This window comes from Prosopis cineraria, unplaced genomic scaffold, assembly GCF_029017545.1.
Source record: "Prosopis cineraria cultivar Desert tree isolate PC_DT_omini unplaced genomic scaffold, ASM2901754v1 PC4, whole genome shotgun sequence".
In the NCBI taxonomy this organism is placed as follows: Eukaryota; Viridiplantae; Streptophyta; class Magnoliopsida; order Fabales; family Fabaceae; genus Prosopis; species Prosopis cineraria.
In genome coordinates, this window is record NW_026555335.1 from 17,945,958 (window position 1) to 17,962,098 (window position 16,141).

The following is a 16,141-nucleotide window of genomic DNA, read 5'->3' on the forward strand; positions in this document are numbered from 1 at the left end:
TAAATTGATTATGGAGAGCATTTTAGGTCAATTAATAGAGGAAAGTAAATAAAAAGAGTCTTAACATGTTAGGAAAATATCAATCAAGGAGCTAAGGTAATTTAATATCAAACAAGAACTAAAAGATTCTAAAAAATCACTATAAGACTAGGAGATTGATTTGAAAATAATTTCAGATGAAAATCACTTGCTTTTCTTTTTCTTTTTTAAAACTTATCCACCAGCAAATGGTTTTTTATTAAAGTTAAATAGACACTTGTTAATTAAGAGATGATTACATGTTGAAACATAATCTACATATAGTTGTTCTTTTTCCATAATCAAGCTCTTTCAGATTTTTAAACTTGTCAATTAGCAAATAGTTTCTTATTAAATAAGAATGAGTACTTGTTAATTGATGAATGATTATTTGTTGAAACATAATCTACACTTGTCCCTCTCTACAACCAAACTCTTCATATTCTTAAATTTGTTAATTAGCGAATAACTTCTTCTTAAATGCAAATAGATACTTGTTAATTAATAGATGGTTACTTATTGAAACATAACATACACTTGTTCCTTTCTATAATCAAACTCCTCTATATTTTTAAACTTATCAGTTAGTGAATAACTTCTTATTAAGTGCAAATGGATACTTATTAATTAACAAATAATTACATATCAAAAAAAGGCAAGGAGATTATAGTCTTTTCTAATTTAAAATTATTTTTAAATCAATTTCCTACCGAGCAATGACATTTATAAGTCTTTTGATCCTTTATGGATATTAAATACCCCCAACAGACCTTGAATGGTATTTTCCCTAACTTGTTCAATATTTATGTCAAGTAAATGTGTGGCATAAAAGAGAAAATCTAGGTTAGTTATGAGGCTTATTGGCCTAGCACACGGACAAGTTATACAAACTACATTTACTCTTTTTTTTTAAAAAAATAAAAAGATCAAGTAAATAAAATGAAAATAGCTTACATTATATAAATGAGGAACTATAAAGTGAAGAGGGGATAGAAAGTAAGATCTCTCTTGGGAAACATTAAAGTACATACCAAAATTCTCAAACAAAAAACTGATGTCAATGACCAAAATTGAAACATATAAATATAAAACCATATTATAACTATAAAACACACAAATAATGTCACATTGAAACATAAAAATATAAAACCTTGTTATTTTGTTTTGGCCAGAATCAAGGGTGGAACTAAGATTAACTATAAGGGGGCGAAGATTATAAAACATATATACTATAAAGTTTTCATATATAAATTTTGGGGGGCTAAAAGTATATAACATATATATAATACTAAAAAAATTAAAAATGCAAGGGAATGTGGCCCTTGCCGGTAGAGTCGATAATTCGAACCAAGCCTAATGGACCAGTTTGAACAAGCTTAAAAAAACTAGGCCAAGCTTGAACCTAAATGGGTTTAGCTTAAATACCTAAATTGTTTTTTATTATTTATAAAATAAAATTAAAATAATATTGAATTGAAAATCATAATTTTTATGATGAAAATTGAAATTTTCTAAAAAAAATAATAAAAAAGGGAGAATGACATTTAAGATCCTCTAAAGGGAATTTATTGCAATAAGGTCCATCAATTTTGCATCAGATATTGTATTGTGAAAACACGTATATGTTATTGCTAAAAGTTGAACCTTAACTTGTATTTTTTGTTAGGGTTTCCATAGAAATTTAGTAAGTTAATGTTCATCTTTCAACAACATATACATGTTTCACATGACAATATCTGATACAAAACTGATGGGCCCTTATTGTGATAAATTTCCTCGAGAGGGCTATAAATGTCATTCTCCCAATAAAAAAAATAATATTTATCAATTCAAGTATCCAAACCAGCTTGAATAAGCCTTAAAGCCCAAGGTGTTAGGATTATACTTGGTTATATAAGCTTTTTTTTTTATATATTTGGGTATTTTAAGCTCCAATCCTAATAAGACCAGCCCAAATAAATCCAATCAACCTAAATTAATTACAGGCTTTACATGCTATTCTCCCTTACCTTCACCCCTTGCTAGAATGCAAAACCTTTTTTTTTTCAACAATATAGCTTATTTTATAGCAAAATCATGAATGTAACACTTCATTGAGAAAAGAAAGAAGTATAGAATCACTTAAAGTAATAATGCTAGTTCATGTAATGAAAATAAGATGTGAATGAGATTGATTTGATGTCAAAGATTACAAGTATTTGTATTCTTTTCGCATAGAATTATCTTTAATTTAAATAAAAAAAGAAACACATAACTTTGAATCTTTACAATTTACTCGAGTTTTGTTAAAATCCTTACACTTTTTTTAATATTTTAGGTCTACATTTTTATTTTTTTGGTTTTCTAAATCCTTATAACACTACTCAAGAGGGACCTAAAATATCAAAAAATAAAAGTGTAGGGACCTAGAATATCTAAAAAAAAGTATAGGAACCTATAGCAAAAATCGAGCAAAGTGAAAGAACCTAAAGTTATGTTTTCCCTTAAAAAAACAAGCAGAAGAGAATATTAGCAAGAAAAATAATAAATTAATTATTTTTAATTATTTTTGATAATTTTTATCTTAATATTCTAATTTTTTTTATTTATTCTTACTGCCCCCAACCAAACTAAGCAGTATCCAAGTGAAAAAGAAAAAGTAACAAGTTTTGTATGGCCCATATGACATGGGGAACATAAAATTTTTTTTCTATCTTTCTATTATGACTTAAATCATGAAGACAATTCTCCTTCCATATTAACACACTTTTAATCTAGAATATATTTCATTCCTTTGGTCATAAATGTAAGAACTTGTTAATTAATCTACATGAATTGAAAAAATTAGGTAAATTAGTTAATAGTAAAAAAAAAAGGTCTTGATTTTCATAAATTATTTATCCTTTTAATTATTTACACTAATTATTATCAATATTAGCTTATCATGCAATAATAAATACAAAAGAAAAAAGATATTAACATCTCAAATTTAATGGCACCAGTGCAGATGTTGGAAGTCACCAATCAATTATGGAAGGATTTGAGGGAGCCTTAGTTGAAGGATGACTTTTTATTGAAGATAAGAGAAGAGATTGGGGCAAGGAAGACTTCTGGGTACAAGTTTAATGATGATATTTTGTGACCAAGTGGGATTGAATTTGTGTGTTGAATGATTTTGAGTAGAGGAAGCTAATTTTAAAGGAGGCTTATAGGAATAAGCACACTATTCATCTTAGTGCCACCAAGATGTATCACAATATGAAGAGGAGGTGGTAGTGGCATGGTATAAAGAAAGAGGTCACTAAGTTTGTCACGAGTGCTTGACGTGTCAGAAGGTAAAGATTAAATACTAGAAGCAAGAAGGGTTATTGCAAAGTTTGGAAGTCCTGAGGTGGAAATGTGATAGCATCTTCATGGACTTCATTATAAGATTACAGAGGATGTCATTTGAGAATAACTCTTCATAAGTGATTGTGGATTGACTCATGAAATTGACCCAATTTTTGACTATTGAGATCTCTTATCTCTCAAAAAGTTGGCATAAATCTACATTTAGGAGATGATGAGACTTTATAGGATGCTTAAGAGCATCATTTTAGACAGGGATCTGAGGTTCACCTTAAACTTTTAGAAGTCCTTGCAATGAACTTTAGGTTCTTGGTTAAATTCTAACATTGCTTATCACTTACAGATGGATGGTTAGAGATTAGACAAAGAAAACCATACATACCTTAGTGGATATGCTAGGGGCATGTGCAATTGAGTTAAGAGGTAATTGGGGTAGTCATTTGCCATTAGTTAAGATTGCCTACAACAACAACAACTATCATTTGAACATTTAGATAGCTCCATATGACGCTTTATAAGGATGGAAGAATTGATCTTTGATTTGTTAGATAGAATTACATGAGAGGAGCTTATTAGAGCCAAACTTAGTTAATCAAACCTTTAAGAAGATAAAGATGATTAAGTAAAAGTTGTTCATCACCCATAGTTGACAAAAAGCCACGTAGATATATAGTGAAGCCTACTAAAGTTCATAGCTAGGGACTATATTTTCCTAAGAGTAATGCCAATGACCAATATTGGACAATCCATTAATTCAAAGAAGTTGACTCTAAGGTTTATCAATCCTTTTGAGATTTTAGAGAAGCATGGGCCAACTGCTTATAAGATTACAATACTGCCTCATTTATCAGGAGTTTATGATGCGTTTTATGTCTCTTAATTAAAGAAGTATCATCTTAGCCCATAACACATCATAAAGCTAGAGGATATGGAGCTATGTGAGAATCTTACATTCGAGAATGAGCCGAAGCAAATTATGGATACTAAGGAGAAGCAATTAAGGAATATGATGATCTAGTTGGTGAACGTAATGTGGAAGGGCATGACATTTGATGTAACATCTCAAAATTTAAAATAAAGTTAATTTAATTAATTGAGAAGTTTAAATAATTAAGTATGATAATTGGGAGTTAATTAGAGAGTTTGAATGACTATGTGAGTCTATTAGACCCTTTATAGAGATTAGAATAAGGCCTAGGGAGTTTTTGGGTTGCTTTAGGCCTAAATCATTGGGCCTAAGTAAGGTTTTTATTTTGAGCTATCTATTGTGACAGATGGTGCTATGTGCTGTGGCAAACATGATAAATTTTAAAATTCGAGTTTGCATTCTAAAACTAAAATAGAAGAGAGCTTTTTGAGAGAGGGTTGAAGAGAGATCTTGGAGGCTCTACTAGGGCTTGCATTTTTAATTAAGAGAGGCTTGCTTGGGGCTAAAAAAACCCTTAGATAAGGGTCATCTTCCCTTGTATACTCTCATTCATGCATTTCTTGTATGTTATTGGGGGAGGGGTAAGTGAGGTAGGACCTAAATCTATAGTTAGTTTTTACCTTTCTAATGACTCTAATAGAGTATAAGGGTGTTGTTTAAGCTTCCAATCATTAATTTATGCTAATGGCTTTAATTATGAGTGCTAAAGAGGGGCTTAATATTAACCCTAGTATTAATTGGCTAAGTTTAAGCTAATACAATGGTTTAACAGTGTTGATTGAGCTTAATGAAGGTTAAATAAGCTTATGGAAGTGAGACATGAGGTTGATTTTAGTTAATCACACTTTGCAAAGGATTAAAACCTTAATTATGATTAAGGATTATTTAATGATGATTAATCTTAATCTCTAAATTGATTGCTTCAAAGCTTGTTGTACTTGTTAGAAATCTCCCTTGTAATTCAAATTGTGTTCTTAGGGGCAGTAAACCTAAGGATTGAGGTTCAAGGAGTTTGATTTTAGTATATAATTGTGTTTGCAAATTATGAGTTGGTATGTTGTGTCATGAAATATGTGATAATGTATTAAGCACGATCCTTTGCATGGATGGGTTATTATCATGAGTACTGATTCTTGAATATATTGAAATGAAGTTATGAATAGTAATAAAATGTGTTATATAATGGTTTGAGTATGAATTTTTAAATATGAGGTTGAGCAAATGATGAATTGAGTAGTGCAAGTTTTTACTCTGTTCAGGTTAAATTAAGATGATTATGAGTATGCCTTTGCATATGCATGAAATTGTATAATCATGGATATGTGGGAGTTCACCTAAATGAAAAGGGCATTGTGGAAATCCATGTGGTGTGGCCTCTACTAAGAGTTACACGTAGTGGTTGGCATATATTATTAATTACATGTGCTTACTATGTCATTAGCCTATGAGTATGGCATGAGTATGACAACTCTATAATTTGAGAAGGAGGAATTTATGGTTTAAGAATGAGTACAGGAACTTTTGATCAAGTAATCCCTCACATTTAGAGAACAAGGCTCGCTTAGTCACACAGGTTGATCCTATATAAGTTAACAACCCATGGGTTTAGTCAGAAGATATAAGAAAATGAATAAGATGGTTGCATTTGATCATGAGTAGTATCTCTTATTAATGCATTATTGTCATCATATGAAATGCCAAGTGTAAAAATTATGATTTACTTGCTTATGACTACCACACTTTGATATGGTTTAATTAAATTGCTTAGTTACTAAAATTGTATATTCTCACCCCTTTTGTTAATACTTTTTAAGAGACAATAAGGGCAAAAACAAAGGGAAGCATCCAACACTAGAGACACATAGCTTGCATAGTAAAGTCTCTAGTTAGTTTAGCATTTGTGTAATTGAATTGTGCACTTTCTAACATTAGGGGATTTGTATATCAGACTATATTTAATTTTCATGAGCTTGTCATAGACTTAGGTAGTTTTGGGTATTGGCCTGCATGATGTTTTTGTTAATGAGGTCTACCATGCAAGTATGTTCTTAATGACTAATGGTTACCTGAATTTGCTTGTTGAGTAGTTAAGCATGCTTGGTATGGTTATGGCTTATGTTGGTAATGGTTACTATGGCTAATAGCTAAGTGTTGGGTTGTGCCACTTGGTTCGTTTGGGGAAAAGTATGACATGTATCTTTTAGCCCTAAGTATCTAAAATACCTATACGATATTAGATTGAGGTGAGACCAAAACCATTAGTTTGATTACTTGATTTTCTATATGAGGATGCCTGGATCACCTTAATTAGATGTTTGACATGAAAATTAAGTTCTGTAGAAGTTCAACTGGAAATTATCATTGTTGTTGCTAATATGGCTTGTTTATTGCAAAGAACTACTTAACTAGCCATAGTGGATGATATAGTGGGTGTCAATTGCGGCAGATGGCCTTAGTGCAGTAGGCCTCGGTGGATTACTCTAAATTTTTGATATTAACTCTTTTAACCCTATTTAACTTGCTTTTAATGTTCATTCTATTTTTCATGTTTTTGTAACTATTTATACTATAATTTCAAATGTTTCTAAGGGCCTTGATTCTCTTAATCTTTTAGGATCCCATTTATCTCTCAAGTCTTCAAATTAATCCTTAGGAATTCAAATTGCCATGGTTGATCCTATTTGTTTCAAATATTATTTGGAATAAATTTATTTACCATGTTTATTTCTTAATTTGAGTTATGGTGTGGATAATGTTAGGGGACATTATACTTGGTGATGATACTTGGTAGACCAAGGAGAAGATGTGGCAATACTATATACATTTGTTTTCTTAGGTATGATTGAGTGGTTCATTGATGTGTTGTTTTATTTAATTGAGTATCTATTGCTTGAATAACTAAATGTTGATAGTTTTGGTTGGTAATATCTAGTTACTTGTGATATGTTTGATTGCTAAGTTTGTCCAATTTTGGGGACAAAATTCTTAAAGGAGGGTAGAGTTGTAATATTGATAAATCATAATTTTTATATATTTTATCCCACATTTTCTATACATTTTAATGAGATTTTTGGGCTCATTTGAGCTTATTAGATATTATTTGAATTATTAGTTAATTTTAAAGAATAATATATTTTTGGACTAATTATATGAATTTTGGGCTTAAATTGTTAGTATTTTATTTTCTTATTTTTAACATGGTTTAATTCTGTCAATCTTTAATTGAGCTTAATTTGAATTATTATACATTATTTGAGTTTTTGGCCATTTTGTTGGAAAATTTTAATTGTTGGAAAAATTAATTTGGAAATATTTCATGAGATATGGGATTTATTTTTAACATAACCTATACTAGTAGGTTTATTTTGACTTTTCAAGTTATGGAAGAACAATTAATAAAATTCAATGGTAAAGATTAATTCTTAGGTTCCAAAAGACAACCAATGGTCAGGGCTTTGAAGACATTTTTGAGGTTCATTAAAGGAACAACAGACATTTCTAACTAAAAAACTTAGAATTTACACTTTTCTTTTTATCTTTTTTCTTATTGGCTCTTTTTGAATTTAATGATTGGGATTTTTTCAAAACTCTCTACCCACTCTTCTAGATTGGATATTTTCCCTAAAATTCCTCTCTTCCCTTTACTATTACACAACCGCCATCGTCAAGTTTTTAGATTGCTCTTTCTGGTTTCATTTCCCTCTTCATGCAACTCCTTATCACTCACTTAGATCAATTAATCTCATAACCCACCTCATATTCCATTATTATTTTTTCCATCTTCTAGTCCATTTCTTCATTTTCATTTCATTTCACATCCTTGTTGATCTCTCCCTCTCTATCAATATTTATATGTGTTCTTTTCTTCTCCAGTCAATAATCAAAGCCTCTCTACTCATAAAAAAAATTTCACATTACCTCACCACATTCACAATTATTCATACACGCACAAATCAACCTCATTCTTTAATAATCTTATGGCCATGACTTGTTTGGAGTTTGGAGGAAAAGCACCATTTATGGGAGCTTGAGCTAGCTTAGGAGACAACTTGTGATGAGCATGGAGGAAGCTATGTATAACATCCTGAATTCCTAACTCTTGCATTAATGCTAATTAAGGGGTGAATTAGTAATTTAATGTGAGATTAAGGTTTGAATAGTAGAATGTTATTTTGACTCTTTGAGATATTATATGAATAGATTGGAGAGAAAGAACGTTGTTGTAAAATAGAGCGTGTGAGTATGGTGAGGAGTTTCCTCATTGTGCCACAAGCTGTGGCTAGTGCTGGATGTGTCATGATGCATGGCATAGAATTTTAGGCTAAGTTCATGGCTCAGCTCATGAAAATAAAAGAGAAAAGAGGAAAAATAGAAAGGAAAGTGGAGAAGAAGAGGACCTCTATTAGGGCAATTGATTTTAAGAGAAAGGATGATGTTTTTGACTTGTTACTTATCAGGTAAGTCTTGTATTGCTTTAACCTCCAATTCTATACTATTTTCTCTTAGTTTAAACCACTGAGAAATTGAATTTGAAAGTTTTAAAGAATTAATTTCTTGTCCTATAGTAATAAAAAAGCTCTTTAAGATTAAATTAGGACTTTGTGACTGGTTTGAGTTTGAATGATAAAGTTTTGAAGCTGTTGGCTTAAATTGATTAAATTAGGAAGAGGAAAATAGGTGAAATTTTGAAAGAGTGTGTTAGTGCATGTGTTGGGAAGTGATTGGGTGTAAAAGGTGAAGATGAATTTAAATAGAAGAAATGATAGCATTTAGGTATTTGATTGCTATAATTGGCACTTTTAGTTAATAGATAATTGACTTTGGTTGCCAATTTTTATATTTGTGTAGATTTTTGTGTGTGACGTGTTAAGTAGCGAAAGAGACTTGAGTAAGAGAGTATAACACGAGTAACCCTTTCTTGTGAATAGAAGGATTGAGGTAACCATATAGTTTGTTACGTTTGTTAGTTATTATAACTGTGTAGAAGTAAATGTTAAAAACTAGGATTTTAATGGTTGTGAGTTTTTGGTACATGATTTTGCATTATAACTGATTTTGGCATGCAATGTGATTTTAAAATTCTTATTGAACCACTATTAGATTTCAAATTGTAATGAATATGTGTGCACACACACACATATAGTGGAGAATGTGAAAGTAGTGATGGATGTGTGTAAAAAGCATAATTATAGGAATGGGAGTTCATCTTGGGTATGTATAGATGTGTGTGTGTGGAGATGTGAGTGATTAAATCCATATGATTGGGCTAGCACCATGGGACATTCGGGCAGTTTGGTAACTCCTTAGTGCCCATTAGGGTATGGTTAGGAGTCAATGACACCTATATCTCAACTATATGAAATGAGGGAAACTATAGTCTGAAAGTGAGATAGAATATATTTGGCCAATTGTTTCTACCATTAAAGGTGTATTTGGGTCAATATGCAATTGAGCCAGTAGAGCTTATGGTTTTGTGTTGGAAGCTTTGGAGGATCAGTAGATAGATAATCATACTAATGGTTATTATTGTGTAATGTATTTGATAAAGGGGAAAAACTATGTTATAATTGATATATAAACTATTACTTCTATTTTATTTACTTATATGTGGTTATATCTGTTAATGACATTTAATGAGCTATTTTAGTTACTGAGATTTTGATCTCACCAGTGGTTATTTAATGTTTTTCAGGTTCTAACATTAGTAGAGCTAAAGTGAAGGACTTGGGCAAAGACTAGAAATTTCTTGTTAGAATCCATTGAAAGACTTGGTATAATGAACTTGTTTTATATAAGTTTGGTATTGTAAATATAAATTGCCATAGGGAATACATCATAGTGCATGAGCTCGTGATTGCATATGTGTGTATGATTTTGTTATCCTAGCTTATTTGTGTATATATGTGCGTGGATGAAGTAAATATGACCGTATAGGCTAATAACTTACTATATATACATGTGGATGTGTTGAACTTATGATATATGTGTGAAGTTTAGCCATTCTTGTGGTTTAAAATGAAATTGTGAATATGTCCAAATGTATGCAATGAGCGGTTTATAGGACAAATGCATGTGTAGGTGTAAAATTATATATATGACTATTCAATCAGGTATAATTTATCATTTGAATGTAGTTCAGACACAAGAAGTGACCAATGACTTATACTTTCAAATAGTGATGCTCAAGTGGTGAATTTTAACTTAATTAGATCAAAATGCAATCAGGTATCCAACTTTTGAAATGAGATATCAGATTGAAATGAAACCAGTGTCATTGGTTAAATTATGAAACAAACTTCATGTGGGTGCACGTCCAAAGTTTGTATTAAAAATTGCTGTCTTAACAGTAAAATATGATATATGCACTGCGGCACATGTATTAACATGCCATGGCACATAACACAGTGCGTGAGCTAGTGCCTTTGCACTACATGCCACAGTGCATGTGGCACAAGCCACGGTGCATGACTCATATTTTGGTTGAGTTTTGTTTTTTGAATTATGTTTTCTTCTAGACTTTCACACACTTGAGTGCAATGCTTTCGTTGTGCTATGCTTTTATAACATGTGTAATTCAAAGATTTGGCTTCAAATGCTTTATATTGGGATCCCAACCTTTCAAAGAAAATGGTTCTAAATATTTAGTAAGATAGCCTGAAAGATTAAATGGTAATGTCAGTAAGAGCATTACACTAGGGCCTAGAATTTACACTTAAAGACTATTGGGGAGTGATTTTTTATTTATCTTTTTTAGTTTAACAGCTTAGGATTATTTAGTTTTAAATGATTTTAAGTTGTAATGCTTGAATACAATCTAGTCCTAGGTTATAAATATTTTGAATCTTGGATTGGATTGATATTTGGATTGATTGTGTTAAATAAATTTTTAAAATTTATGTTTATTTACCTTCACCAATTAAATTAATGATTGAGTTATCATTATTGATTTAGTTGTCATTGTAGTATTTGTTGCAAATTTGAGTTGTTCCTTTTACTTCTTAATTGTTCAATTGAGTTGATAATTTGTCTAATTGTTCAATTATATAATTTAAATATATTTTTCAGATTTATTTTGAATTAATTGTCACTAGATTTAATGGATTTAATTTTCCTAATTTCAAGTTCTAGTAGTTGGTTCACTATGGGTTTTCTAGTGAATTAAGTGTTATACTTTGTGATCCTAAGTTTTCTTTGCTTTAATTAGGTAATTAAATTTATTAATTCTCCTATCATTTCTTTTTGGTCTAATTAATTGAATTGGACTAGAAAAGTTAACTTCATGTGAAGTCTTAAGTTATCCATTTACCACATTTGAATTAAACTTTTCTTAGTTTTTGGTTAATTTATCCTTTTGTCACTTAATTAATTTCTTTAGTTTACATTTCATTTTCATTAAACCAAAACCACCCAATCATAATTTAGAATTCATGTATTGCATAATAGAATTTAGTTGTTAAACATTAGTATTAGCACCATTTAGGTAGCTTTAGTGGCATAAATTGCTAATGTAGAAATCTAACATTTATTTTTATATTTTTTTAGTAATTAAATACCTAAAATCAATTTAAGATAACCCTTAAATTTCTCCTTTAAAAAATGACCTAGGGTTGGCTTATACTATATTAAGTTAATCTTAGTTTAATTGAGTGCTGACACGACTAAGGCAATCATCAAATATCCCAAAATTTAATCTAAAAATTAATTAAATTAATTAAGGGGTTTAATTAATTAACTATGGTAAATGGGAGTTAATTAAGGATTTTCAATGGCCATTTGTGTCCATTGAACCTTATATGGGACCTTAGGAGTTATTAAGTCTAAATTAGTAGACTTCAGTAGGGTCCCCATTTTGGGCAATCCACCACAGTGAATGTCGCAATGCGCCATAAAGGATGCATTGAAATTTTAAAATCTAGAAATGTGTCATGGATGTTATAAAAATAGAAAGGGGAGGTTGAGAGAGTGAAGGTTGGCGATAATATCTGCTAGGGTTTATAGTAGATTGCCATTGGATACTAGTTTGAGCTTCCAAATCATGAGGTAAGCTTCCTCTTCTCTTCTCCATGCATTTTCTTCAAGTTTTTTGGGTATGGGAGTTGCTATATAAAATGTAGCCATGTTTTATCAACTCTAGTGACTCTAATAGAGTCTAAGGGTGTTGTTTTACATTTCTAATCTTAGATTTATGCTAATGGCAAGGTTATGGATGTTAATGATAGGTTTAAAGTTCCTTAATACTAAGTAAGCCAGATTAAGCTAATAAAGTGGTTTAACAATGTTAGTTAAGCTTAGTAAAGGTTAAATAAGTTATTAAGAGCTAGAAATGGGTTGTTTATAACTAATACCATTAATGAAAGCGTTAAGCTTTAATCGTGATTAAAGGTTAATTAATGATGGTTTATCATTAGTGATCTTTGTTAATCTAATTTGTAGATTGACTACTATTAGAGCTACTGAGTTATTGGAAAACTCCTTCAGAAATCCAAATTATACTTTTATGATAGTAGCCCATAGGTTAAGGTAATCAAGAGTTTAATTTTAGTATATACTTGTGTTTGCAATAATGAGCTTGAATGTCTATGGCAGGAGATATATAGCAATGAGATAAGCATGCAATTATGTGTTATGTGATAATAAGAATATAAATAGATAAGCTTTAGTTTGATCATATGATGAGTTGAGTAGTCTATGTTAATGGCTTAATTGTACTTATGAATTAGTTTGATTTGAGATGGCAATGAGTATGTTATTGTCTATGATTTGACTTTTGCATAATTATGGATGGGTGGGAGTCCACCAAAAGAGTATAGGGCGATATGTAAAAATTTCACGTGGTGTGGCCCTATTGAGAGTTGCACATAATGGTTAGTCTATTAATAAGGGAAAATAGTAATTAAGGACCTTTGTATGAAATTTATATTAGTCAAGGATTAGTTATTGTCAAAATCTAAATGGATATTTATTAATTTAGATTAGTCTTTTATCAACAAGTATCCATTTAAGTTTTAACAATAACTCATTCTAAATTAACAATAGTTCATTTGGGCTTATTTTTCATTTAAGTTTTGATAACAACTGATGCTTGATTGATATAAATTTCATATAGAGGTCCTTGATTGCTATTTTTCCTATTAATAAATAAAAGTATTTAGTATTGTCAATATCCTATAAGAATTAGCATGGGTTAGGCATAATGCTTAGTATCATTGGTTTCCTATGAGGAACAGTATGGGCTAGGCAATTATGACACCCTGATAGTTCAAGAAGGGGAAATTCATAGTCCAAAAGTGAGTATGGGATCTTTTGGTCAGGTTACTTCTCACAATTAGAGAGTAGGGCTGATCCGAAATAAAGTGAGTAAGACTGAATTTGGTCTAAAAATATAAGGAGAGAAATAAAGTGATTGCATATGATCATGCAATATAATTATTGCTATTGCATATTTTTACATGTGAATTGACAAGTTTGAATCTATACTTTAATTGCTTGCTTTTGTCACACTCTTATATGCTTTGATTAAATTGCTTAGTTACTGTGATTGTATAATCTTACTCTTGTTTGTTAATACTTTTTTAGGTGATACTTAGGATAAGGGCAAAGGAGAAGTCTTGGGTGCTAGAGACACGTGACTACTTTTGTAAAGTCTCTAGGTTATTTATGTATAATTGAACATACATTCACCAACACTTGGGATTGTTTTGCATACATTTAACTATCATCTCTTATATGTTGTATAATTGTTGATTTAAGCATTTTTTATTATTGACCCCTCGAGTTTTAGTATGGGGTTAATCATGCAAGTGTGTTTTTTTAGGTTATTATTAAATGTTAGGAATATGAAAGGTTTAAACATGTTTGAGTTTGTGTATATGATAAGCTTATGTTAGTTATTAGCTAATGGCTTAGGTTTGGGGTGTTGGACTCTTAGTTGAAATGAGGTGGTGCACTTTTGGTCCTGAGTGTCTAAAATTCCCATATGTTACCAGATTATGATACAATGCCATTAGCTAACTTATTAATTTACCTTCATGTGGGCGCTTGGATCACCTTATGATAGAAGGTTCAACTAAAACGTAGATGCTCCAAAAGTTAAGGTTTAAAAGCTACCTTATTTGTTGCTATTATGCTTGTTGGCTGTAGTGGAGGATGTTGTTGGCTATAATAGATGGCATAGTGAGTGCTAGCCATAATAAATGGAGTGTTTGGACATGACGAATTGTCTTTGTACCATGACGAATGCACTCTTGGCCATGGCATACAATTCTATATTTGCAAAAATGACATTTTCAAACCCATTTGACTTATTTTCATGCTTCCTAAATTGTTTCTACTCTGGTTTTTATGTTGTTGAAGAGCTAATTACTTGTTTTTTGAATTTAATCTAATTTCAAGATACCATTTTATTCTAAAGTCATTCATTAACTATAAGGGTTTCAACTAGCTATAGCTGATCCTATTATCTACTGTATCTTATTTAAATTAATAAAAATATTTTAATCACTATGGTTATTCTCAAGTCTAAGTTATGGTATGGTTAATGGTGGAGGACATTACATTTATAGGCCTTGTATTACTTGAGTAGGTCCAATAACTTATTGTGGGTTTTCTCAGTTTTTCATTTCCTATTCAAGTTAATTGTGGCTCGTAAAATTTTTTCAAGGTGTATCTTACTCTATTAGTTTTTTTCAGAGACAAATACAATTCCAAGTAACAAACATTTTGTTTTCAAAAGGAGTATAAAAGTAACATCCCTTTGTTTCCTTAGGATACCTCATAAAGGAAATTTATTGATTTGGGTGCTAGCTTGCCTTTGGTTTGTTACTTAACATATGCCTCACATCCTTAAATTTTGAGAGACAAATTAGGCTCCTTCCCAGTTTATATCTTGTATGGAGTCTTTTCAACTATCTTAAATGGAACATGATTTAGTGTGAATTTAACTACCTTTAATGTATGGCCCTAAAAGGACGATGGAAGATCATTTTCACTTATTATAAATTGAACCATGTCTAATAGTATTCGAATGCTCCCTTAAAAAATGGCATTCCATTGTGATGTTCTTAGTGGAGTCAATTATGAGATGATCCTATAATTTTTAAAATGTTATTAAATTCTTGGCTAAGATATTTACCACCTTAATCCAATCGAAGTGCTTTTTAATAATTTCTTTCAAGTTGATTTTGTTCTTCATTATGAAAAGTCTTGAACATTTTAATTGACTTAAATTTGTGTTTCATTAGATAGCATAGCCATATCTACTAAAATTATTTGTAAACATAACAAAGTATTGGTAACCTTTTTGGTAGTAGTATTTAATGGACCATATACATCTGAATGTATTAGCTTAATAAATTGGTGGTCCATTCACTTTGTCTTGTGAAAGGTGACTTAGTCATCTTTCTTAATAAACAATATTTACATGTATTAGATGATTCAAAATAAAATGATTTAAGAAGTCCATCTTAATAGAGCATTAATATGTGTTTCTCATTTATATGACCAAGATGACAATGTCATAGGTAAGTTAGATGCAAATCATTTGACCTAATCCTTTAGGTAGATACGTTATAGATAGTTCTCTCAATTGATGTTTCCATGTTTAAAATAATGACTATCATATAAATCATCATTTCCATTAAACATGTCATCACAAAAAGATAAAACATTTATCATTTCATATGTTAACATTCTAAATAAGAAATTGAAATAATGTTTTTAGACAAAGTAGGAACATAATAGCAATTGTTCAAAACCAATAAAAGCTCATTGGCCAAAACTAGTTCATAAGTTCCCATAGCTAAGACAACAATTCTTGTTCTATTCCCAACACGCAAGTCTATTTTGCCCTTCTTTAACTTCCTACTATTT